The 24,047-nt window shown below is 43.9% G+C and overlaps 1 long non-coding RNA gene across 1 annotated transcript in view; it reads left to right on the top strand.

Annotated features, from left to right (window-relative positions):
• LOC137218068 (uncharacterized) overlaps positions 1-23,411 on the top strand; it is a 114,436-nt gene extending 91,025 nt beyond the window's left edge. Inside the window, exon 3 of the long non-coding RNA XR_010940431.1 lies at positions 23,367-23,411. This is a non-coding gene — a long non-coding RNA (uncharacterized lncRNA). The remainder of the gene's footprint in view (positions 1-23,366) is intronic.
• The last annotated feature ends 636 nt before the right edge of the window (positions 23,412-24,047 follow it).

The following is a 24,047-nucleotide window of genomic DNA, read 5'->3' as shown; positions in this document are numbered from 1 at the left end:
CACCCATCAGCATAACAAGACTTCCAGTTCTCCATGGCCTGTCCTGCCTTTCTGGATTTTACACTTTTTTCAGATGGCCCTTTTGACCGGGGGGAAGTGAGACTTCATTGTAGTGCAGATTTCCTGTGCAAGCTTGCTTGGTTGGCCAAAAAGGGCGTATGGTTTTTTCCTGAATATATTCAGGAAAAAACGCATACGCCCTTTTTGGCCAAGTGCATCATTGTGGACGTTCCGCCTCTTTTCCTATGCTTTCAATGCAATTCCAGTCTACCTCCTGAAATCGGTTTCCTGCAATTCTGCCCCGCTTTCAAGTCCTCTTGGCAGCCTTACTTCAGTATATTTTTGGACGATAGCTGTCATTTATAACTCTGCATGTTTGTGCATTACAGTGCCCCTGAGCTCCTTTCTTCAACTCGCTTTCTTGTGAGCTGGCCGCAACACCGCAGGATGGCTTCAGGCCCTAATCTGATTCCGGCACGGCACGCTGAGCCTTTGGTTATTTCCTCTTCCTGGTGGGAAATGAGAGTTAAATTTGCCCGTTCAGACACCTCCAGCTAGTCTCTCATTGGTTCTCCCTATTCCTGTTCATCTTCCGCAGAAATTGCAAACTGGGCCAAACAGGAGGTTAAAGGCGCTGACTCTCCAAGTGGGGAGAGTGTTAGTAAAGCGTCTGGAATGTTGCATCCGAGTACCAGGGTACGAAAACTGAGACATATTTGAACACGTCTCCCGTTCACACGGTTGATCATACTCTGGGTTCCACATGCATGTTTTAGCTGAAGGAAGAATACCTTAAACCTGGAGAGTGGAGACTCGTGGAATGGGTACCATGCAATATGACTTCAAAGGGGCTTCATTTGCTCACCGAACCTCTCCAATCTTATCACTGCTGCGTTTATGCCCCTGTACACACGCTTGATTCTCTTTCGGAGACATAGCAATCCATAGGTTTTAAGATACTTACTAGTCAGGTACATTCTTAGGCGTTTAATATGGGGTGTTGAGTCCATTTCGTTGAGAAAGGAGTAGCTCTTGTCTATTCCATATTTGGCTTAAGGAACTTTATCTGTGCTCATTTCAATCTCTGGTTTTATGCAGCACCCCAACTCACCTTTCCCCTTAAGCAAGCATAAGTTGGTTTTCTAAATTTGAGACCCTGTTCTGTTCTGTAATTCAGTTCCTGTGTAGCCAAGTTTACATTCCGTGTATTAGTGATATCTTATGATGTTTCTTTTTCTGTGTGACTTATTTCAGTTAGAATCATCGTACCTGAATCCACTCGTTATGCTGCTACGGGCCTGGTGACATAGATTTCATTGCTGAGTGATACTGCATTGTACGAAAGTTCCACAAGTTCTTTATCCATTTTTCACTTTCTGTGATGTTGAACTTGTACGGTAATCGAGGTTCTTGTAAACAGAGGCGTCCCAAACTTTGGGGTGGCTGTGTCTTTTTGATTTTAATTTCCCTAAGCTATAGGACCATAAGTGGAAGTGCCCTAGGCTCTGTTGCTTTGTTGTTTAGATGTTTCAGGAAACACCATAAACTTCTCCCGAGTGTCTGTTGGCAATTTACATCCTGCCCATCAGCATAACAAGGCTCCCAGTTCTCCATGGCCTGTCCTGCCTTTCTGGATTTTACACTTTTTTCAGATGGCCCTTTTGACCGGGGGGAAGTGAGACTTCATTGTAGTGCAGATTTCCTTTGCAAGCTTGGTTGGTTGGCCAAAAAGGGCGTATGCGTTTTTTCCTGAATATATTCAGGAAAAAAAGGATACGCCCTTTTTGGCCAAGTGCATCATTGTGGACGTTCTGCCTCTTTTCCTATGCTTTCAATGCAATTCCAGTCTACCTCCTGAAATCGGTTTCCTGCAATTCTGCCCCGCTTTCAAGTCCTCTTGGCAGCCTTACTTCGGTATATTTTTGGACGATAGCTGTCATTTATAACTCTGCAGGTTTGTGAATTACAGTGCCCGTGAGCTCCTTTCTTCAACTCGCTTTCTTGTGACCTGGCCGCAACACCGCAGCATGGCTTCAGGCCCTAATCTGGTTCCGGCACGGCACGCTGAGCCTTTGGTTAATTCCTCTTCCTGGTGGGAAATGAGAGTTAAATTTGCCCGTCCAGACACCTCCAGCTAGTCTCTCATTGGTTCTCGCTATTCCTGTTCATCTTCCGCAGAAATTGCAAACTGGGCCAAACAGGAGGTTAAAGGGACTGACTCTCCAAGTCGGGAGAGTGTTAGTAAAGCGTCTGGAATGTTGCACCCGAGTACCAGGGTACGAAAACTGAGACATATGTGAACACGTCTCCCGATCACAGCGTTGATCATACTCTAGGTTCCACATGCATGTTTTAGCTGCAGGAAGAATACCTTAAACCTGGGTAGTTGAAACCCGTGGAATGGGTACCATGCAATATGACTTCAAAGGGTCTTCATTTGCTCACCGAACCTCTCCAATCCTATCACTGCTGCGTTTATGCCCCTGTACACACGCTTGATTCTCTTTCGGAGACATAGCAATCCATAGGTTTTAAGATACTTACTAGTCAGGTACATTCTTAGGCGTTTAATATGCGGTGTTGAGTCCATTTCGTTGAGCAAGGAGTAGCTCTTGTCTATTCCATATTTGGCTTAAGGAACTTTATCTGTGCTCATTTCAATCTCTGGTTTTATGCAGCACCCCAACTCACCTTTCCCCTTAAGCAAGCATAAGTTGGTTTTCTAAATTTGAGACCCTGTTCTGTTCTGTAATTCAGTTCCTGTGTAGCCAAGTTAAATTCCGTGTATTAGTGATATCTTATGATGTTTCTTTTTCTGTGTGACTTATTTCAGTTAGAATCATCATACCTGAATCCACTCATTGTGCTGCTAAGGGCCTGATGACATAGATTTCATTGCTGAGTGATATTGCTTTGTAAGTAAATACCACAACTTCTTTATCCATTTTTCACTTTCTGTGATACTGAACTTGGACGGTAAATGAGGTTCTTGTAAACAGAGGCGTCCCAAACTTTGGGGTGGCTGTGTCTTTTTGATTTTAATTTCCCTAAGCTATAGGACCATAAGTGGAAGTGCCCTAGGCTCTGTTGATTTGTTTTTTAGATGTTTCAGGAAACACCATACACTTCTCCCTAGTGTCTGTTGGCAATTTACATCCTGCCCATCAGCATAACAAGGCTCCCAGTTCTCCTTGGCCTGTCCTGCCTTTCTGGAATTTACACTTTTTTCAGATGGCCCTTTTGACCGGGGGGAAGTGAGACTTCATTGTAGTGCAGATTTCCTTTGCAAGCTTGCTTGGTTGGCCAAAAAGGGCGTATGCGTTTTTTCCTGGATATATTCAGGAAAAAACACATACGCCCTTTTTGGCCAAGTGCATCATTGTGGACGTTCTGCCTCTTTTCCTATGCTTTCAATGCAATTCCAGTCTACCTCCTGAAATCGGTTTCCTGCAATTCTGCCCCGCTTTCAAGTCCTCTTGGCAGCCTTACTTCAGTGTATTTTTGGACGATAGCTGTCATTTATAACTCTGCAGGTTTGTGAATTAAATTGCCCCTGAGCTCCTTCCTTCAACTCGCTTTCTTGTGAGCTGGCCGCAACACCGCAGCATGGCTTCAGGCCCTAATCTGGTTCCGGCACGGCACGCTGAGCCTTTGGTTAATTCCTCTTCCTGGTGGGAAATGAGAGTTAAATTTGCCCGTCCAGACACCTCCAGCTAATCTCTCATTGGTTCTCGCTATTCCTGTTCATCTTCCGCAGAAATTGCAAACTGGGCCCAACAGGAGGTTAAAGGGACTGACTCTCCAAGTCGGGAGAGTGTTAGTAAAGCGTCTGGAATGTTGCACCCGAGTACCAGGGTACGAAAACTGAGACATATTTGAACACGTCTCCCGATCACATGGTTGATCATACTCTAGGTTCCACATGCATGTTTTAGCTGAAGGAAGTATACATTAAACCTGGGTAGTTGAAACACGTGGAATGGGTACCATGCAATATGACTTCAAAGGGTCTTCATTTGCTCACCGAACCTCTCCAATCCTATCACTGCTGCGTTTATGCCCCTGTACACATGCTTGATTCTCTTTCGGAGACATAGCAATCCATAGGTTTTAAGATACTTACTAGTCAGGTACATTCTTAGGCGTTTAATATGCGGTGTTGAGTCCATTTCGTTGAGCAAGGAGTAGCTCTTGTCTATTCCATATTTGGCTTAAGGAACTTTATCTGTGCTCATTTCAATCTCTGGTTTTATGCAGCACCCCAACTCACGTTTCCCGTTAAGCAAGCATAAGTTGGTTTTCTAAATTTGAGACCCTGTTCTGTTCTGTAATTCAGTTCCTGTGTAGCCAAGTTTACATTCCATGTATTACTGATATCTTATGATGTTTCTTTTTCTGTGTGACTTATTTCAGTTAGAATCATCATACCTGAATCCACTCATTGTGCTGCTAAGGGCCTGATGACATAGATTTCATTGCTGAGTGATATTGCTTTGTAAGTAAATACCACCACTTCTTTATCCATTTTTCACTTTCTGCGATGTTGAACTTGTACTGTAAACGAGGTTCTTGTAAACAGAGCCGTCCCAAACGTTGGGGTGGCTGTGTCTTTTTGATTTTAATTTCCCTAAGCTATAGGACCATAAGTGGAAGTGCCCTAGGCTCTGTTGCTGTGTTTTTTAGATGTTTCAGGAAACACCAAACACTTCTCCCGAGTGTCTGTTGGCAATTTACATCCCGCCCATCAGCATAACAAGGCTCCCAGTTCTCCATGGCCTGTCCTGCCTTTCTGGATTTTACACTTTTTTCAGATGGCCCTTTTGACCGGGGGGAAGTGAGACTTCATTGTAGTGCAGATTTCCTTTGCAAGCTTGCTTGGTTGGCCAAAAAGGGCGTATGCGTTTTTTCCTGAATATATTCAGGAAAAAACGCATACGCCCTTTTTGGCCAAGTGCATCATTGTGGACGTTCTGCCTCTTTTCCTATGCTTTCAATGCAATTCCAGTCTACCTCCTGAAATCGGTTTCCTGCAATTCTGCCCCGCTTTCAAGTCCTCTTGGCAGCCTTACTTCAGTGTATTTTTGGACGATAGCTGTCATTTATAACTCTGCAGGTTTGTGAATTACATTGCCCCTGAGCTCCTTTCTTCAACTCGCTTTCTTGTGAGCTGGCCGCAACACCGCAGCATGGCTTTAGGCCCTAATCTGGTTCCGGCACGGCACACTGAGCCTTTGGTTAATTCCTCTTCCTGGTGGGAAATGAGAGTTAAATTTGCCCGTCCAGACACCTCCAGCTAATCTCTCATTGGTTCTCGCTATTCCTGTTCATCTTCCGCAGAAATTGCAAACTGGGCCAAACAGGAGGTTAAAGGCACTGACTCTCCAAGTCGGGAGAGTGTTAGTAAAGCGTCTGGAATGTTGCACCCGAGTACCAGGGTACGAAAACTGAGACATATTTGAACACGTCTCCCGATCACATGGTTGATCATACCCTAGGTTCCACATGCATGTTTTAGCTGAAGGAAGAATACCTTAAACCTGGGTAGTTGAAACCCGTGGAATGGGTACCATGCAATATGACTTCAAAGGGTCTTCATTTGCTCACCGAACCTCTCCAATCCTATCACTGCTGCGTTTATGCCCCTGTACACATGCTTGATTCTCTTTCGGAGACATAGCAATCCATAGGTTTTAAGATACTTACTAGTCAGGTACATTCTTAGGCGTTTAATATGTGGTGTTGAGTCCATTTCGTTGAGCAAGGAGTAGCTCTTGTCTATTCCATATTTGGCTTAAGGAACTTTATCTGTGCTCATTTCAATCTCTGGTTTTATGCAGCACCCCAACTCACCTTTCCCCTTAAGCAAGCATAAGTTGGTTTTCTAAATTTGAGACCCTGTTCTGTTCTGTAATTCAGTTCCTGTGTAGCCAAGTTAAATTCCGTGTATTAGTGATATCTTATGATGTTTCTTTTTCTGTGTGACTTATTTTAGTTAGAATCATCGTACCTGAATCCACTCATTATGCTGCTACGGGCCTGGTGACATAGATTTCATTGCTGAGTGATACTGCATTGTACGTAAGTACCACAAGTTCTTTATCCATTTTTCACTTTCTGTGATGTTGAACTTGTACGGTAATCGAGGTTCTTGTAAACAGAGGCGTCCCAAACTTTGGGGTGGCTGTGTCTTTTTGATTTTAATTTCCCTAAGCTATAGGACCATAAGTGGAAGTGCCCTAGGCTCTGTTGCTTTGTTTTTTAGATGTTTCAGGAAACACCATAAACTTCTCCCGAGTGTCTGTTGGCAATTTACATCCCGCCCATCAGCATAACAAGGCTCCCAGTTCTCCATGGCCTGTCCTGCCTTTCTGGATTTTACACTTTTTTCAGATGGCCCTTTTGACCGGGGGGAAGTGAGACTTCATTGTAGTGCAGATTTCCTTTGCAAGCTTGCTTGGTTGGCCAAAAAGGGCGTATGCGTTTTTTCCTGAATATATTCAGGAAAAAACGCATACGCCCTTTTTGGCCAAGTGCATCATTGTGGACGTTCTGCCTCTTTTCCTATGCTTTCAATGCAATTCCAGTCTACCTCCTGAAATCGGTTTCCTGCAATTCTGCCCCGCTTTCAAGTCCTCTTGGCAGCCTTACTTCAGTATATTTTTGGACGATAGCTGTCATTTATAACTCTGCAGGTTTGTGAATTACAGTGCCCCTGAGCTCCTTTCTTCAACTCGCTTTCTTGTGAGCTGGCCGCAACACCGCAGGATGGCTTCAGGCCCTAATCTGGTTCCGGCACGGCACGCTGAGCCTTTGGTTAATTCCTCTTTCTGGTGGGAAATGAGAGTTAAATTTGCCCGTCCAGACACCTCCAGCTAGTCTCTCATTGGTTCTCGCTATTCTTGTTCATCTTCCGCAGAAATTACAAACTGGGCCAAACAGGAGGTTAAAGGGACTGACTCTCCAAGTCGGGAGAGTGTTAGTAAAGCGTCTGGAATGTTGCACCCGAGTACCAGGGTACGAAAACTGAGACATATGTGAACACGTCTCCCGATCACATGGTTGATCATACTCTAGGTTCCACATGCATGTTTTAGCTGCAGGAAGAATACCTTAAACCTGGGTAGTTGAAACCCGTGGAATGGGTACCATGCAATATGACTTCAAAGGGTCTTCATTTGCTCACCGAACCTCTCCAATCCTATCACTGCTGCGTTTATGCCCCTGTACACATGCTTGATTCTCTTTCGGAGACATAGCAATCCATAGGTTTTAAGATACTTACTAGTCAGGTACATTCTTAGGCGTTTAATATGCGGTGTTGAGTCCATTTCGTTGAGCAAGGAGTAGCTCTTGTCTATTCCATATTTGGCTTAAGGAACTTTATCTGTGCTCATTTCAATCTCTGGTTTTATGCAGCACCCCAACTCACCTTTCCCCTTAAGCAAGCATAAGTTGGTTTTCTAAATTTGAGACCCTGTTCTGTTCTGTAATTCAGTTCCTGTGTAGCCAAGTTAAATTCCGTGTATTAGTGATATCTTATGATGTTTCTTTTTCTGTGTGACTTATTTCAGTTAGAATCATCGTACCTGAATCCACTCATTATGCTGCTACGGGCCTGGTGACATAGATTTCATTGCTGAGTGATACTGCATTGTACGTAAGTACCACAAGTTCTTTATCCATTTTTCACTTTCTGTGATGTTGAACTTGTGCGGTAATCGAGGTTCTTGTAAACAGAGGCGTCCCAAACTTTGGGGTGGCTGTGTCTTTTTGATTTTAATTTCCCTAAGCTATAGGACCATAAGTGGAAGTGCCCTAGGCTCTGTTGCTTTGTTTTTTAGATGTTTCAGGAAACACCATAAACTTCTCCCGAGTGTCTGTTGGCAATTTACATCCCGCCCATCAGCATAACAAGGCTCCCAGTTCTCCATGGCCTGTCCTGCCTTTCTGGATTTTACACTTTTTTCAGATGGCCCTGTTGACCGGGGGGAAGTGAGACTTCATTGTAGTGCAGATTTCCTTTGCAAGCTTGCTTGGTTGGCCAAAAAGGGCGTATGCGTTTTTTCCTGAATATATTCAGGAAAAAACGCATACGCCCTTTTTGGCCAAGTGCATCATTGTGGACGTTCTGCCTCTTTTCCTATGCTTTCAATGCAATTCCAGTCTACCTCCTGAAATCGGTTTCCTGCAATTCTGCCCCGCTTTCAAGTCCTCTTGGCAGCCTTACTTCAGTATATTTTTGGACGATAGCTGTCATTTATAACTCTGCAGCTTTGTGAATTACAGTGCCCCTGAGCTCCTTTCTTCAACTCGCTTTCTTGTGAGCTGGCCGCAACACCGCAGGATGGCTTCAGGCCCTAATCTGGTTCCGGCACGGCACGCTGAACCTTTGGTTAATTCCTCTTCCTGGTGGGAAATGAGAGTTAAATTTACCCGTCCAGACACCTCCAGCTAGTCTCTCATTGGTTCTCGCTATTCCTGTTCATCTTCCGCAGAAATTGCAAACTGGGCCAAACAGGAGGTTAAAGGGACTGACTCTCCAAGTCGGGAGAGTGTTAGTAAAGCGTCTGGAATGTTGCACCCGAGTACCAGGGTACGAAAACTGAGACATATTTGAACACGTCTCCCGATCACATGGTTGATCATACTCTAGGTTCCACATGCATGTTTTAGCTGAAGGAAGAATACCTTAAACCTGGGTAGTTGAAACCCGTGGAATGGGTACCATGCAATATGACTTCAAAGGGTCTTCATTTGCTCACCGAACCTCTCCAATCCTATCACTGCTGCGTTTATGCCCCTGTACACATGCTTGATTCTCTTTCAGAGACATAGCAATCCATAGGTTTTAAGATACTTACTAGTCAGGTACATTCTTAGGCGTTTAATATGCGGTGTTGAGTCCATTTCGTTGAGCAAGGAGTAGCTCTTGTCTATTCCATATTTGGCTTAAGGAACTTTATCTGTGCTCATTTCAATCTCTGGTTTTATGCAGCACCCCAACTCACGTTTCCCGTTAAGCAAGCATAAGTTGGTTTTCTAAATTTGAGACCCTGTTCTGTTCTGTAATTCAGTTCCTGTGTAGCCAAGTTTACATTCCGTGTATTACTGATATCTTATGATGTTTCTTTTTCTGTGTGACTTATTTCAGTTAGAATCATCGTACCTGAATCCACTCATTGTGCTGCTAAGGGCCTGATGACATAGATTTCATTGCTGAGTGATATTGCTTTGTAAGTAAATACCACAACTTCTTTATCCATTTTTCACTTTCTGCGATGTTGAACTTGTACTGTAAACGAGGTTCTTGTAAACAGAGCCGTCCCAAACTTTGGGGTGGCTGTGTCTTTTTGATTTTAATTTCCCTAAGCTATAGGACCATAAGTGGAAGTGCCCTAGGCTCTGTTGCTGTGTTTTTTAGATGTTTCAGGAAACACCAAACACTTCTCCCGAGTGTCTGTTGGCAATTTACATCCCGCCCATCAGCATAACAAGGCTCCCAGTTCTCCATGGCCTGTCCTGCCTTTCTGGATTTTACACTTTTTTCAGATGGCCCTTTTGACCGGGGGGAAGTGAGACTTCATTGTAGTGCAGATTTCCTTTGCAAGCTTGCTTGGTTGGCCAAAAAGGGCGTATGCGTTTTTTCCTGAATATATTCAGGAAAAAACGCATACGCCCTTTTTGGCCAAGTGCATCATTGTGGACGTTCTGCCTCTTTTCCTATGCTTTCAATGCAATTCCAGTCTACCTCCTGAAATCGGTTTCCTGCAATTCTGCCCCGCTTTCAAGTCCTCTTGGCAGCCTTACTTCAGTGTATTTTTGGACGATAGCTGTCATTTATAACTCTGCAGGTTTGTGAATTACATTGCCCCTGAGCTCCTTTCTTCAACTCGCTTTCTTGTGAGCTGGCCGCAACACCGCAGCATGGCTTTAGGCCCTAATCTGGTTCCGGCACGGCACGCTGAGCCTTTGGTTAATTCCTCTTCCTGGTGGGAAATGAGAGTTAAATTTGCCCGTCCAGACACCTCCAGCTAATCTCTCATTGGTTCTCGCTATTCCTGTTCATCTTCCGCAGAAATTGCAAACTGGGCCAAACAGGAGGTTAAAGGCACTGACTCTCCAAGTCGGGAGAGTGTTAGTAAAGCGTCTGGAATGTTGCACCCGAGTACCAGGGTACGAAAACTGAGACATATTTGAACACGTCTCCCGATCACATGGTTGATCATACCCTAGGTTCCACATGCATGTTTTAGCTGAAGGAAGAATACCTTAAACCTGGGTAGTTGAAACCCGTGGAATGGGTACCATGCAATATGACTTCAAAGGGTCTTCATTTGCTCACCGAACCTCTCCAATCCTATCACTGCTGCGTTTATGCCCCTGTACACATGCTTGATTCTCTTTCGGAGACATAGCAATCCATAGGTTTTAAGATACTTACTAGTCAGGTACATTCTTAGGCGTTTAATATGTGGTGTTGAGTCCATTTCGTTGAGCAAGGAGTAGCTCTTGTCTATTCCATATTTGGCTTAAGGAACTTTATCTGTGCTCATTTCAATCTCTGGTTTTATGCAGCACCCCAACTCACCTTTCCCCTTAAGCAAGCATAAGTTGGTTTTCTAAATTTGAGACCCTGTTCTGTTCTGTAATTCAGTTCCTGTGTAGCCAAGTTAAATTCCGTGTATTAGTGATATCTTATGATGTTTCTTTTTCTGTGTGACTTATTTTAGTTAGAATCATCGTACCTGAATCCACTCATTATGCTGCTACGGGCCTGGTGACATAGATTTCATTGCTGAGTGATACTGCATTGTACGTAAGTACCACAAGTTCTTTATCCATTTTTCACTTTCTGTGATGTTGAACTTGTACGGTAATCGAGGTTCTTGTAAACAGAGGCGTCCCAAACTTTGGGGTGGCTGTGTCTTTTTGATTTTAATTTCCCTAAGCTATAGGACCATAAGTGGAAGTGCCCTAGGCTCTGTTGCTTTGTTTTTTAGATGTTTCAGGAAACACCATAAACTTCTCCCGAGTGTCTGTTGGCAATTTACATCCCGCCCATCAGCATAACAAGGCTCCCAGTTCTCCATGGCCTGTCCTGCCTTTCTGGATTTTACACTTTTTTCAGATGGCCCTTTTGACTGGGGGGAAGTGAGACTTCATTGTAGTGCAGATTTCCTTTGCAAGCTTGCTTGGTTGGCCAAAAAGGGCGTATGCGTTTTTTCCTGAATATATTCAGGAAAAAACGCATACGCCCTTTTTGGCCAAGTGCATCATTGTGGACGTTCTGCCTCTTTTCCTATGCTTTCAATGCAATTCCAGTCTACCTCCTGAAATCGGTTTCCTGCAATTCTGCCCCGCTTTCAAGTCCTCTTGGCAGCCTTACTTCAGTATATTTTTGGACGATAGCTGTCATTTATAACTCTGCAGGTTTGTGAATTACAGTGCCCCTGAGCTCCTTTCTTCAACTCGCTTTCTTGTGAGCTGGCCGCAACACCGCAGGATGGCTTCAGGCCCTAATCTGGTTCCGGCACGGCACGCTGAACCTTTGGTTAATTCCTCTTCCTGGTGGGAAATGAGAGTTAAATTTACCCGTCCAGACACCTCCAGCTAGTCTCTCATTGGTTCTCGCTATTCCTGTTCATCTTCCGCAGAAATTGCAAACTGGGCCAAACAGGAGGTTAAAGGGACTGACTCTCCAAGTCGGGAGAGTGTTAGTAAAGCGTCTGGAATGTTGCACCCGAGTACCAGGGTACGAAAACTGAGACATATTTGAACACGTCTCCCGATCACATGGTTGATCATACTCTAGGTTCCACATGCATGTTTTAGCTGAAGGAAGAATACCTTAAACCTGGGTAGTTGAAACCCGTGGAATGGGTACCATGCAATATGACTTCAAAGGGTCTTCATTTGCTCACCGAACCTCTCCAATCCTATCACTGCTGCGTTTATGCCCCTGTACACATGCTTGATTCTCTTTCAGAGACATAGCAATCCATAGGTTTTAAGATACTTACTAGTCAGGTACATTCTTAGGCGTTTAATATGCGGTGTTGAGTCCATTTCGTTGAGCAAGGAGTAGCTCTTGTCTATTCCATATTTGGCTTAAGGAACTTTATCTGTGCTCATTTCAATCTCTGGTTTTATGCAGCACCCCAACTCACGTTTCCCGTTAAGCAAGCATAAGTTGGTTTTCTAAATTTGAGACCCTGTTCTGTTCTGTAATTCAGTTCCTGTGTAGCCAAGTTTACATTCCGTGTATTACTGATATCTTATGATGTTTCTTTTTCTGTGTGACTTATTTCAGTTAGAATCATCGTACCTGAATCCACTCATTGTGCTGCTAAGGGCCTGATGACATAGATTTCATTGCTGAGTGATATTGCTTTGTAAGTAAATACCACAACTTCTTTATCCATTTTTCACTTTCTGCGATGTTGAACTTGTACTGTAAACGAGGTTCTTGTAAACAGAGCCGTCCCAAACTTTGGGGTGGCTGTGTCTTTTTGATTTTAATTTCCCTAAGCTATAGGACCATAAGTGGAAGTGCCCTAGGCTCTGTTGCTGTGTTTTTTAGATGTTTCAGGAAACACCAAACACTTCTCCCGAGTGTCTGTTGGCAATTTACATCCCGCCCATCAGCATAACAAGGCTCCCAGTTCTCCATGGCCTGTCCTGCCTTTCTGGATTTTACACTTTTTTCAGATGGCCCTTTTGACCGGGGGGAAGTGAGACTTCATTGTAGTGCAGATTTCCTTTGCAAGCTTGCTTGGTTGGCCAAAAAGGGCGTATGCGTTTTTTCCTGAATATATTCAGGAAAAAACGCATACGCCCTTTTTGGCCAAGTGCATCATTGTGGACGTTCTGCCTCTTTTCCTATGCTTTCAATGCAATTCCAGTCTACCTCCTGAAATCGGTTTCCTGCAATTCTGCCCCGCTTTCAAGTCCTCTTGGCAGCCTTACTTCAGTGTATTTTTGGACGATAGCTGTCATTTATAACTCTGCAGGTTTGTGAATTACATTGCCCCTGAGCTCCTTTCTTCAACTCGCTTTCTTGTGAGCTGGCCGCAACACCGCAGCATGGCTTTAGGCCCTAATCTGGTTCCGGCACGGCACGCTGAGCCTTTGGTTAATTCCTCTTCCTGGTGGGAAATGAGAGTTAAATTTGCCCGTCCAGACACCTCCAGCTAATCTCTCATTGGTTCTCGCTATTCCTGTTCATCTTCCGCAGAAATTGCAAACTGGGCCAAACAGGAGGTTAAAGGCACTGACTCTCCAAGTCGGGAGAGTGTTAGTAAAGCGTCTGGAATGTTGCACCCGAGTACCAGGGTACGAAAACTGAGACATATTTGAACACGTCTCCCGATCACATGGTTGATCATACCCTAGGTTCCACATGCATGTTTTAGCTGAAGGAAGAATACCTTAAACCTGGGTAGTTGAAACCCGTGGAATGGGTACCATGCAATATGACTTCAAAGGGTCTTCATTTGCTCACCGAACCTCTCCAATCCTATCACTGCTGCGTTTATGCCCCTGTACACATGCTTGATTCTCTTTCGGAGACATAGCAATCCATAGGTTTTAAGATACTTACTAGTCAGGTACATTCTTAGGCGTTTAATATGTGGTGTTGAGTCCATTTCGTTGAGCAAGGAGTAGCTCTTGTCTATTCCATATTTGGCTTAAGGAACTTTATCTGTGCTCATTTCAATCTCTGGTTTTATGCAGCACCCCAACTCACCTTTCCCCTTAAGCAAGCATAAGTTGGTTTTCTAAATTTGAGACCCTGTTCTGTTCTGTAATTCAGTTCCTGTGTAGCCAAGTTAAATTCCGTGTATTAGTGATATCTTATGATGTTTCTTTTTCTGTGTGACTTATTTTAGTTAGAATCATCGTACCTGAATCCACTCATTATGCTGCTACGGGCCTGGTGACATAGATTTCATTGCTGAGTGATACTGCATTGTACGTAAGTACCACAAGTTCTTTATCCATTTTTCACTTTCTGTGATGTTGAACTTGTACGGTAATCGAGGTTCTTGTAAACAGAGGCGTCCCAAACTTTGGGGTGGCTGTGTCTTTTTGATTTTAATTTCCCTAAGCTATAGGACCATAAGTGGAAGTGCCCTAGGCTCTGTTGCTTTGTTTTTTAGATGTTTCAGGAAACACCATAAACTTCTCCCTAGTGTCTGTTGGCAATTTACATCCCGCCCATCAGCATAACAAGGCTCCCAGTCCTCCATGGCCTGTCCTGCCTTTCTGGATTTTACACTTTTTTCAGATGGCCCTTTTGACCGGGGGGAAGTGAGACTTCATTGTAGTGCAGATTTCCTTTGCAAGCTTGCTTGGTTGGCCAAAAAGGGCGTATGCGTTTTTTCCTGAATATATTCAGGAAAAAACGCATACGCCCTTTTTGGCCAAGTGCATCATTGTGGACGTTCTGCCTCTTTTCCTATGCTTTCAATGCAATTCCAGTCTACCTCCTGAAATCGGTTTCCTGCAATTCTGCCCCGCTTTCAAGTCCTCTTGGCAGCCTTACTTCAGTATATTTTTGGACGATAGCTGTCATTTATAACTCTGCAGGTTTGTGAATTACAGTGCCCCTGAGCTCCTTTCTTCAACTCGCTTTCTTGTGAGCTGGCCGCAACACCGCAGGATGGCTTCAGGCCCTAATCTGGTTCCGGCACGGCACGCTGAACCTTTGGTTAATTCCTCTTCCTGGTGGGAAATGAGAGTTAAATTTACCCGTCCAGACACCTCCAGCTAGTCTCTCATTGGTTCTCGCTATTCCTGTTCATCTTCCGCAGAAATTGCAAACTGGGCCAAACAGGAGGTTAAAGGGACTGACTCTCCAAGTCGGGAGAGTGTTAGTAAAGCGTCTGGAATGTTGCACCCGAGTACCAGGGTACGAAAACTGAGACATATTTGAACACGTCTCCCGATCACATGGTTGATCATACTCTAGGTTCCACATGCATGTTTTAGCTGAAGGAAGAATACCTTAAACCTGGGTAGTTGAAACCCGTGGAATGGGTACCATGCAATATGACTTCAAAGGGTCTTCATTTGCTCACCGAACCTCTCCAATCCTATCACTGCTGCGTTTATGCCCCTGTACACATGCTTGATTCTCTTTCAGAGACATAGCAATCCATAGGTTTTAAGATACTTACTAGTCAGGTACATTCTTAGGCGTTTAATATGCGGTGTTGAGTCCATTTCGTTGAGCAAGTAGTAGCTCTTGTCTATTCCATATTTGGCTTAAGGAACTTTATCTGTGCTCATTTCAATCTCTGGTTTTATGCAGCACCCCAACTCACGTTTCCCGTTAAGCAAGCATAAGTTGGTTTTCTAAATTTGAGACCCTGTTCTGTTCTGTAATTCAGTTCCTGTGTAGCCAAGTTTACATTCCGTGTATTACTGATATCTTATGATGTTTCTTTTTCTGTGTGACTTATTTCAGTTAGAATCATCGTACCTGAATCCACTCATTGTGCTGCTAAGGGCCTGATGACATAGATTTCATTGCTGAGTGATATTGCTTTGTAAGTAAATACCACCACTTCTTTATCCATTTTTCACTTTCTGCGATGTTGAACTTGTACTGTAAACGAGGTTCTTGTAAACAGAGCCATCCCAAACTTTGGGGTGGCTGTGTCTTTTTGATTTTAATTTCCCTAAGCTATAGGACCATAAGTGGAAGTGCCCTAGGCTCTGTTGCTGTGTTTTTTAGATGTTTCAGGAAACACCAAACACTTCTCCCGAGTGTCTGTTGGCAATTTACATCCCGCCCATCAGCATAACAAGGCTCCCAGTTCTCCATGGCCTGTCCTGCCTTTCTGGATTTTACACTTTTTTCAGATGGCCCTTTTGACCGGGGGGAAGTGAGACTTCATTGTAGTGCAGATTTCCTTTGCAAGCTTGCTTGGTTGGCCAAAAAGGGCGTATGCGTTTTTTCCTGAATATATTCAGGAAAAAACGCATACGCCCTTTTTGGCCAAGTGCATCATTGTGGACGTTCTGCCTCTTTTCCTATGCTTTCAATGCAATTCCAGTCTACCTCCTGAAATCGGTTTCCTGCAATTCTGCCCCGCTTTCAAGTCCTCTTGGCAGCCTTACTTCAGTGTATTTTTGGACGATAGCTGTCATTTATAACTCTGCAGGTTTGTGAATTACATTGCCCCTGAGCTCCTTTCTTCAACTCGCTTTCTTGTGAGCTGGCCGCAACACCGCAGCATGGCTTTAGGCCCTAATCTGGTTCCGGCACGGCACGCTGAGCCTTTGGTTAATTCCTCTTCCTGGTGGGAAATGAGAGTTAAATTTGCCCGTCCAGACACCTCCAGCTAATCTCTCATTGGTTCTCGCTATTCCTGTTCATCTTCCGCAGAAATTGCAAACTGGGCCAAACAGGAGGTTAAAGGCACTGACTCTCCAAGTCGGGAGAGTGTTAGTAAAGCGTCTGGAATGTTGCACCCGAGTACCAGGGTACGAAAACTGAGACATATTTGAACACGTCTCCCGATCACATGGTTGATCATACCCTAGGTTCCACATGCATGTTTTAGCTGAAGGAAGAATACCTTAAACCTGGGTAGTTGAAACCCGTGGAATGGGTACCATGCAATATGACTTCAAAGGGTCTTCATTTGCTCACCGAACCTCTCCAATCCTATCACTGCTGCGTTTATGCCCCTGTACACATGCTTGATTCTCTTTCGGAGACATAGCAATCCATAGGTTTTAAGATACTTACTAGTCAGGTACATTCTTAGGCGTTTAATATGCGGTGTTGAGTCCATTTCGTTGAGCAAGGAGTAGTTCTTGTCTATTCCATATTTGGCTTAAGGAACTTTATCTGTGCTCATTTCAATCTCTGGTTTTATGCAGCACCCCAACTCACCTTTCCCCTTAAGCAAGCATAAGTTGGTTTTCTAAATTTGAGACCCTGTTCTGTTCTGTAATTCAGTTCCTGTGTAGCCAAGTTAAATTCCGTGTATTAGTGATATCTTATGATGTTTCTTTTTCTGTGTGACTTATTTCAGTTAGAATCATCATACCTGAATCCACTCATTGTGCTGCTAAGGGCCTGATGACATAGATTTCATTGCTGAGTGATATTGCTTTGTAAGTAAATACCACAACTTCTTTATCCATTTTTCACGTTCTGTGATACTGAACTTGGACGGTAAACGAGGTTCTTGTAAACAGAGGCGTCCCAAACTTTGGGGTGGCTGTGTCTTTTTTATTTTAATTTCCCTAAGCTATAGGACCATAATTGGAAGTGCCCTAGGCTCTGTTGCTTTGTTTTTTAGATGTTTCAGGAAACACCATACACTTCTCCCCAGTGTCTGTTGGCAATTTACATCCCGCCCATCAGCATAACAAGGCTCCCAGTTCTCCTTGGCCTGTCCTGCCTTTCTGGAATTTACACTTTTTTCTGATGGCCCTTTTGACCTGGGGGAAGTGAGACTTTATTGTAGTGCAGATTTCCTTCTCAAGTTTCCTTGGTTGGCCAAAAAGGGCGTATGCGTTTTTTCCTGAATATATTCAGGAAAAAACGCATACGCCCTTTTTGGCCAAGTGCATCATTGTGGACGTTCTGCCTCTTTTCCTATGCTTTCAATGCAATTCCAGTCTACCTCCTGAAATCGGTTTCCTGCAATTCTGCCCCGCTTTCAAGTCCTCTTGGCAGCCTTACTTCGGTATATTTTTGGACGATAGCTGTCATTTATAACTCTGCAGGTTTGTGAATTACAGTGCCCCTGAGATCCTTTCTTCAACTCGCTTTCTTGTGACCTGGCCGCAACACCGCAGGATGGCTTCAGGCCCTAATCTGTTTCCGGCACGGCACGCTGAGCCTTTGGTTAATTCCTCTTCCTGGTGGGAAATGAGAGTTAAATTTGCCCGTCCAGACACCTCCAGCTAGTCTCTCATTGGTTCTCGCTATTCTTGTTCATCTTCCGCAGAAATTACAAACTGGGACAAACAGGATGTTAAAGGGACTGACTCTCCAAGTCGGGAGAGTGTTAGTAAAGCGTCTGGAATGTTGCACCCGAGTACCAGGGTACGAAAACTGAGACATATGTGAAAACGTCTCCCGATCACATGGTTGATCATACTCTAGGTTCCACATGCATGTTTTAGCTGAAGGAAGAATACCTTAAACCTGGGTAGTTGAAACCCGTGGAATGGGTACCATGCAATATGACTTCAAAGGGTCTTCATTTGCTCACCGAACCTCTCCAATCCTATCACTGCTGCGTTTATGCCCCTGTACACATGCTTGATTCTCTTTCGGAGACATAGCAATCCATAGGTTTTAAGATACTTACTAGTCAGGTACATTCTTAGGCGTTTAATATGCGGTGTTGAATCCATTTCGTTGAGCAAGGAGTAGCTCTTGTCTATTCCATATTTGGCTTAAGGAACTTTATCTGTGCTCATTTCAATCTCTGGTTTTATGCAGCACCCCAACTCACCTTTCCCCTTAAGCAAGCATAAGTTGGTTTTCTAAATTTGAGACCCTGTTCTGTTCTGTAATTCAGTTCCTGTGTAGCCAAGTTAAATTCCGTGTATTAGTGATATCTTATGATGTTCCTTTTTCTGTGTGACTTATTTCAGTTAGAATCATCATACCTGAATCCACTCATTGTGCTGCTAAGGGCCTGATGACATAGATTTCATTGCTGAGTGATATTGCTTTGTAAGTAAATACCACAACTTCTTTATCCATTTTTCACTTTCTGTGATACTGAACTTGGACGGTAAACGAGGTTCTTGTAAACAGAGGCGTCCCAAACTTTGGGGTGGCTGTGTCTTTTTGATTTTAATTTCCCTAAGCTATAGGACCATAAGTGGAAGTGCCCTAGGCTCTGTTGCTTTGTTTTTTAGATGTTTCAGGAAATACCATACACTTCTCCCTAGTGTCTGTTGGCAATTTACATCCCGCCCATCAGCATAACAAGGCTCCCAGTTCTCCTGGGCCTGTCCTGCCTTTCTGGAATTTACACTTTTTTCAGATGGCCCTTTTGACCGGGGGGAAGTGAGACTTTATTGTAGTGCAGATTTCCTTTGCAAGTTTGCTTGGTTGGCCAAAAAGGGCGTATGCGTTTTTTCCTGAATATATTCAGGAAAAAACGCATACGCCCTTTTTGGCCAAGTGCATCATTGTGGACGTTCTGTCTCTTTTCCTATGCTTTCAATGCAATTCCAGTCTACCTCCTGAAATCGGTTTCCTGCAATTCTGCCTCGCTTTCAAGTCCTCTTGGCAGCCTTACTTCAGTATATTTTTGGACGATAGCTGTCATTTATAACTCTGCAGGTTTGTGAATTACATTGCCCCTGAGCTCCTTTCTTCAACTCGCTTTCTTGTGACATGGCCGCAACACCGCAGCATGGCTTCAGGCCCTAATCTGGTTCCGGCACGGCACGCTGAACTTTTGGTTAATTCCTCTTCCTGGTGGGAAATGAGAGTTAAATTTACCCATCCAGACACCTCCAGCTAGTCTCTCATTGGTTCTCGCTATTCCTGTTCATCTTCCGCAGAAATTGCAAACTGGGCCAAACAGGAGGTTAAAGGGACTGACTCTCCAAGTCGGGAGAGTGTTAGTAAAGCGTCTGGAATGTTGCACCCGAGTACCAGGGTACGAAAACTGAGACATATTTGAACACGTCTCCCGATCACATGGTTGATCATACTCTAGGTTCCACATGCATGTTTTAGCTGAAGGAAGAATACCTTAAACCTGGGTAGTTGAAACCCGTGGAATGGGTACCATGCAATATGACTTCAAAGGGTCTTCATTTGCTCACCGAACCTCTCCAATCCTATCACTGCTGCGTTTATGCCCCTGTACACATGCTTGATTCTCTTTCGGAGACATAGCAATCCATAGATTTTAAGATACTTACTAGTCAGGTACATTCTTAGGCGTTTAATATGCGGTGTTGAGTCCATTTCGTTGAGCAAGGAGTAGCTCTTGTCTATTCCATATTTGGCTTAAGGAACTTTATCTGTGCTCATTTCAATCTCTGGTTTTATGCAGCACCCCAACTCACGTTTCCCGTTAAGCAAGCATAAGTTGGTTTTCTAAATTTGAGACCCTGTTCTGTTCTGTAATTCAGTTCCTGTGTAGCCAAGTTTACATTCCGTGTATTACTGATATCTTATGATGTTTCTTTTTCTGTGTGACTTATTTCAGTTAGAATCATCGTACCTGAATCCACTCATTGTGCTGCTACGGGCCTGATGACATAGATTTCATTGCTGAGTGATATTGCTTTGTAAGTAAATACCACAACTTCTTTATCCATTTTTCACTTTCTGCGATGTTGAACTTGTACTGTAAACGAGGTTCTTGTAAACAGAGCCATCCCAAACTTTGGGGTGGCTGTGTCTTTTTGATTTTAATTTCCCTAAGCTATAGGACCATAAGTGGAAGTGCCCTAGGCTCTGTTGCTTTGTTTTTTAGATGTTTCAGGAAACACCATACACTTCTCCCGAGTGGCTGTTAGCAATTTACATCCCGCCCATCAGCATAACAAGGCTCCCAGTTCTCCTTGGCCTGTCCTGCCTTTCTGGAATTTACACTTTTTTCAGATGGCCCTTTTGACCTGGGGGAAGTGAGACTTTATTGTAGTGCAGATTTCCTTCTCAAGTTTCCTTGGTTGGCCAAAAAGGGCGTATGCGTTTTTTCCTGAATATATTCAGGAAAAAACGCATACGCCCTTTTTGGCCAAGTGCATCATTGTGGACGTTCTGCCTCTTTTCCTATGCTTTCAATGCAATTCCAGTCTACCTCCTGAAATCGGTTTCCTGCAATTCTGCCCCGCTTTCAAGTCCTCTTGGCAGCCTTACTTCAGTATATTTTTGGACGATAGCTGTCATTTATAACTCTGCAGCTTTGTGAATTACATTGCCCCTGAGCTCCTTTCTTCAACTCGCTTTCTTGTGAGCTGGCCGCAACACCGCAGGATGGCTTCAGGGCCTAATCTGGTTCCGGCACGGCACGCTGAACCTTTGGTTAATTCCTCTTCCTGGTGGGAAATGAGAGTTAAATTTACCCGTCCAGACACCTCCAGCTAGTCTCTCATTGGTTCTCGCTATTCCTGTTCATCTTCCGCAGAAATTGCAAACTGGGCCAAACAGGAGGTTAAAGGGACTGACTCTCCAAGTCGGGAGAGTGTTAGTAAAGCGTCTGGAATGTTGCACCCGAGTACCAGGGTACGAAAACTGAGACATATTTGAACACGTCTCCCGATCACATGGTTGATCATACTCTAGGTTCCACATGCATGTTTTAGCTGAAGGAAGAATACCTTAAACCTGGGTAGTTGAAACCCGTGGAATGGGTACCATGCAATATGACTTCAAAGGGTCTTCATTTGCTCACCGAACCTCTCCAATCCTATCACTGCTGCGTTTATGCCCCTGTACACATGCTTGATTCTCTTTCGGAGACATAGCAATCCATAGGTTTTAAGATGCTTACTAGTCAGGTACATTCTTAGGCATTTAATATGGGGTGTTGAGTCCATTTCGTTGAGCAAGGAGTAGCTCTTGTCTATTCCATATTTGGCTTAAGGAACTTTATCTGTGCTCATTTCAATCTCTGGTTTTATGCAGCACCCCAACTCACCTTTCCCCTTAAGCAAGCATAAGTTGGTTTTCTAAATTTGAGACCCTGTTCTGTTCTGTAATTCAGTTCCTGTGTAGCCAAGTTTACATTCCGTGTATTACTGATATCTTATGATGTTTCTTTTTCTGTGTGACTTATTTCAGTTAGAATCATCATACCTGAATCCACTCCTTGTGCTGCTACGGGCCTGATGACATAGATTTCATTGCTGAGTGATACTGCATTGTACGTAAGTACCACAAGTTCTTTATCCATTTTTCACTTTCTGTGATATTGAACTTGTACGGTAAACGAGGTTCTTGTAAACAGAGGCGTCCCAAACTTTGGGGTGCTGTGTCTTTTTGATTTTAATTTCCCTAAGCTATAGGACCATAAGTGGAAGTGCCCTAGGCTCTGTTGCTTTGTTTTTCAGATGTTTCAGGAAACACCATACACTTCTCCCGAGTGTCTGTTGGCAATTTACATCCCGCCCATCAGCATAACAAGGCTTCCAGTTCTCCATGGCCTGTGCTGCCTTTCTGGATTTTACACTTTTTTCAGATGGCCCTTTTGATCGGGGGGAAGTGAGACTTCATTGTAGTGCAGATTTCCTTTGCAAGCTTGCTTGGTTGGCCAAAAAGGGCGTATGCGTTTTTTCCTGAATATATTCAGGAAAAAACGCATATGCCCTTTTTGGCCAAGTGCATCATTGTGGACGTTCTGCCTCTTTTCCTATGCTTTCAATGCAATTCCAGTCTACCTCCTGAAATCGGTTTCCTGCAATTCTGCCCCGCTTTCAAGTCCTCTTGGCAGCCTTACTTCAGTATATTTTTGGACGATAGCTGTCATTTATAACTCTGCAGGTTTGTGCATTACAGTGCCCCTGAGCTCCTTTCTTCAACTCGCTTTCTTGTGAGCTGGCCGCAACACCGCAGGATGTCTTCAGGCCCTAATCTGGTTCTGGCACGGCACGCTGAGCCTTTGGTTATTTCCTCTTCCTGGTGGGAAATGAGAGTTAAATTTGCCCGTTCAGACACCTCCAGCTAGTCTCTCATTGGTTCTCCCTATTCCTGTTCATCTTCCGCAGAAATTGCAAACTGGGCCAAACAGGAGGTTAAAGGCGTTGACTCTCCAAGTGGGGAGAGTGTTAGTAAAGCGTCTGGAATGTTGCACCCGAGTACCAGGGGAGGAAAACTGAGACATATTTGAACACGTCTCCCGTTCACACGGTTGATCATACTCTGGGTTCCACATGCATGTTTTAGCTGAAGGAAGAATACCTTAAACCTGGAGAGTTGAGACCCGTGGAATGGGTACCATGCAATATGATTTCAAAGGGTCTTCATTTGCTCACCGAACCTCTCCAATCCTATCACTGCTGCGTTTATGCCCCTGTACACACGCTTGATTCTCTTTTGGAGACTTAGCAATCCATAGGTTTTAAGATACTTACTAGTCAGGTACATTCTTAGGCGTTTAATATGGGGTGTTGAGTCCATTTCGTTGAGCAAGGAGTAGCTCTTGTCTATTCCATATTTGGCTTAAGGAACTTTATCTGTGCTCATTTCAATCTCTGGTTTTATGCAGCACCCCAACTCACCTTTCCCCTTAAGCAAGCATAAGTTGGTTTTCTAAATTTGAGACCCTGTTCTGTTTTGGAATTCAGTTCCTGTGTAGCCAAGTTTACATTCCGTGTATTAGTGATATCTTATGATGTTTCTTTTTCTGTGTGACTTATTTCAGTTAGAATCATCATACCTGAATCCACTCATTATGCTGCTACGGGCCTGATGACATAGATTTCATTGCTGAGTGATACTGCATTGTACGTAAGTACCACAAGTTCTTTATCCATTTTTCACTTTCTGTGATGTTGAACTTGTACGGTAAACGAGGTTCTTGTAAACAGAGGCGTCCCAAACTTTGGGGTGGCTGTGTCTTTTTGATTTTAATTTCCCTAAGCTATAGGACCATAAGTGGAAGTGCCCTAGGCTCTGTTGCTTTGTTTTTTAGATGTTTCAGGAAACACCATACACTTCTCCCGAGTGTCTGTTGGCAATTTACATCCCGCCCATCAGCATAACAAGGCTTCCAGTTCTCCATGGCCTGTGCTGCCTTTCTGGATTTTACACTTTTTTCAGATGGCCCTTTTGACCGGGGGGAAGTGAGACTTCATTGTAGTGCAGATTTCCTTTGCAAGCTTGCTTGGTTGGCCAAAAAGGGCGTATGCGTTTTTTCCTGAATATATTCAGGAAAAAACGCATATGCCCTTTTTGGCCAAGTGCATCATTGTGGACGTTCTGCCTCTTTTCCTATGCTTTCAATGCAATTCCAGTCTACCTCCTGAAATCGGTTTCCTGCAATTCTGCCCCGCTTTCAAGTCCTCTTGGCAGCCTTACTTCAGTATATTTTTGGACGATAGCT

This window comes from Pseudorca crassidens, unplaced genomic scaffold (assembly GCF_039906515.1).
Source record: "Pseudorca crassidens isolate mPseCra1 unplaced genomic scaffold, mPseCra1.hap1 Scaffold_144, whole genome shotgun sequence".
In the NCBI taxonomy this organism is placed as follows: domain Eukaryota; kingdom Metazoa; phylum Chordata; class Mammalia; order Artiodactyla; family Delphinidae; genus Pseudorca; species Pseudorca crassidens.
The sequence above is the reverse complement of the archived record's forward strand: the minus strand, read 5'-3'. Positions and strand labels throughout refer to the sequence as shown.